Source organism: Schistocerca americana, chromosome 1 (assembly GCF_021461395.2).
Source record: "Schistocerca americana isolate TAMUIC-IGC-003095 chromosome 1, iqSchAmer2.1, whole genome shotgun sequence".
Lineage (NCBI taxonomy): Eukaryota > Metazoa > Arthropoda > Insecta > Orthoptera > Acrididae > Schistocerca > Schistocerca americana.
In genome coordinates, this window is record NC_060119.1 from 921,889,756 (window position 1) to 921,892,872 (window position 3,117).

The following is a 3,117-nucleotide window of genomic DNA, read 5'->3' on the forward strand; positions in this document are numbered from 1 at the left end:
AAAAAAAAAAAAAATACGCGAACTGACTGTAATCAACCCTGCCAGTGGAATAGAAGAGAGTTTGGCACCTGCAATAATTTAATTTGATAAATAAGTTAAATAAACGAAGGTTTCATTAACATAGCGAGGAATGATAGGGTTGCTCTACCGATTAACAGAATGAAAGTTCTGTCCAAAGTAACAATATGATTTATTAAGACTAAACACAAAATAATAAACAAAAACACATGAAACATTTACAATACATCAAATTGGCTCAAATTGGATACCCAAACAAACGCTGTGAATGTGAAGTTGTCCCTAAACTAGATTGTGAGGATTATGACGAAGTGGTATGTGGAGCCAATTCCTTGCAACTCAAATCTTAAGAGAAAACACATTAATTGCTGCTACCCAAGACAGAACAAAGTTAGAAAAACACGAACAGGCGCGCTCTGCTGAGCTCTGATCATCACCTAGGAAAATCCCCATCTGCCGGTGCTACGGACATACCTTACCAATCTGTCTTCTTAACTGCAAGAACACGATTTGGCGTACCGGAGGCGATGGCTGGTTGCTACGACGTCCTTGACCGAAAGGCGAGAGCCGACTACCTAGAGCACCCGTACAGGCCGAGCACACAACATTTCCGCCCCCACGACAGTGGCCGAGGTTAAACGTTCCAATCAGCAACTCGAAAACCGGCGGAAAATTCCACTCTATTGCCGGAGCACTACCATTCCACCAATGGAGATTCTTGGCGCCAATTTCTGCGCTGATTTTGCTACGTCACGGAGCTATGCCCTGACCAAGCCAATCACAGTTACTATTTTGCAGAAAGCGCGGGAATTTTCCCGCCACAACTGCCTGGGTACACAAGTCACTCCCACGCCTCGCTGGTAGCCCGCCAGAAAGAGTTTTCGCTAAGTTTCTGCGAAGTAACGGAACCTCTAGCCCAGCCGCTACTTCAGACCCCTCCGGGCGTGTCTTTTGACAATGTTGGCGTCTGCAAAGCATTCACTCGACTTCCTCGCACCCGTCGGCTTAACCCTTTCCAGATCAGCAGAGCCCGCCTGTCACCGGACCACCCGGGTGACGAGAGACGCTGCGTGGGAAGTCCGCGTGTGAAGGAATAGTGACTTTTCACTGCATGCAATTAGAGAGGAAAATCGTAAGATAGAAATATGAGAGGGGGCTCATGCCACCTCTCAACCGTAAGCGGTAAAGCATGTAGAAACTAAGGATATATGCAGGGCCAGATAACCTAGGGAACATTTTTGTCCTATGTAGTTATCCTCCAGTCTGTTACTTGAAAGTAGCCGGCCATTGTGGCCGAGAGGTTCTAGGCGCTACAGTCTGGAACCGCGCTACCGCTACGGTCGCATGTTCGAATCCTGCCTACGGCATGGATGTGTGTGGTGTCCTTAAGTTAGTTAGGTTTAAGTAGTTCTAAGTTCTAGGAGACTGATGGCCTCAGAAGTTAAGTTCCATTTTTTTGAACTTGAAAGTAAACAGTATTTACAGTAAAATTGAAATTGCCAATGCTTAATTCAGGTTTACTCCAAAACTGTTGATTGGTAATGTGAAACAGGGGGACACTGTAGTAAAAATAAAGAAAGCAATACATATTTATCATAGTGCTCTAGAAAACGCAATTTCTTCAACAAAACAATAAAATGAAAAAAATGTATCACATATCGCTTCAATACTTCCTCGAACTTATGTAAAACATATTTGTATTATTCATACAGAACTTCCGATTTATAACGAATAACAAGAAATTCTTGCCTTCTTTGACGAACGTTCTATGAGTACAAAATAACAACAACTGTACACATTTTTTGTGTTTATTGTGTAAACTGTATCTGCATCAAAAGGAATTGCTTTGGTTACATAAAAGAGCAGAAGTTACATGATCAAATAATTTTTATTACTTATAAAATGGTTGTAATTATGTACAAAACAAACAACCAAACAAACAAAAGCACAAAGAGAGACCGTCGGCTCCCAGTTTCTCTCTTACACATTTATTCATGTTTCTTTCCCTACCAACTACCGAATCTTAGTTTTGGTAGAGCGCATTTCAACAAACTGCTGTTTCACTGAACTAAGATGGACCGGCTCAAACATTCTTGTGACACAGTCGTTCAGTTCGAGGTCGGCACTCGACAGTTGCTTGAAGAGAACTATTTATAATGTCTCAAATTGGCTAACTAACTAAAACCGCTCTAAAGATGTTAAAGAGACAGTTTCACTGGATGCACAACGTATGTAGCTATGTAGCAGATCTGTTGGAAGTCTCTCAGTGAAAATCGGTTCCATTTTCTTAATATCTGATTTTCAAAAGTCTCTTCCTACATGTGGCCGGTAAAACGACTTGCATACTTTCTAATAAGAGTCAATGGAGTAGCAGTGAGGAAATTTAAGATACTATAAGATGACATGGAAGTTGTATTTCGTAACACATTGAGTTTCGAAAAGCGATGGTTCGTGTTTTATTTTCTGTTTTGGTATCTCTTCCAGTCGTGTCACTTTGATACGTCTACAGGGCACCGACAGGTGTCTCAAAAACGCAGAGACATCCAGTGCATAATGCAGAAACGCGGTCAGCGAAAGTAGCATATTGGAGCGGGTCTTGCTCGTTGTCCTGTTAGAACTAAGACAGAAACTAGAGGGAAAAATATACATGTTACTAACACGACAGTGTTCACATCCAGTTCTGCTACGCGTAAGACTCTCGATTTCAATCATACAACTATAATAACACTTTGCAGTAGTTTCGTTTCGAATACTTCAGTCTTGTGCTAAAGGCAACACAAAGTCTCTGCGTAATACAATCTAACAATGGAAGATTGGAAACTGATTACATTTTATTATAACAACATTCTTTGTCTGTAATTGATTATTTAGCCCTCTGTACTAGTACAGTAGTACTGCTGGAAGTCTTATCATGCAGTAGATTTTACAATCCGTTGCGGTTTCAGTTTGGCATTTGTTGTTCTCATCCTCTATTTGATTTGCCAACATCTTTGGTTTCTCTTTCGGGGAGTATTATTTCAGGTAATCTTCTCCATTGAATATCTTACGTTCGTCTTCACATACATAGTTTTTGTAATCTACTATTTTTTTCTAAGCTGA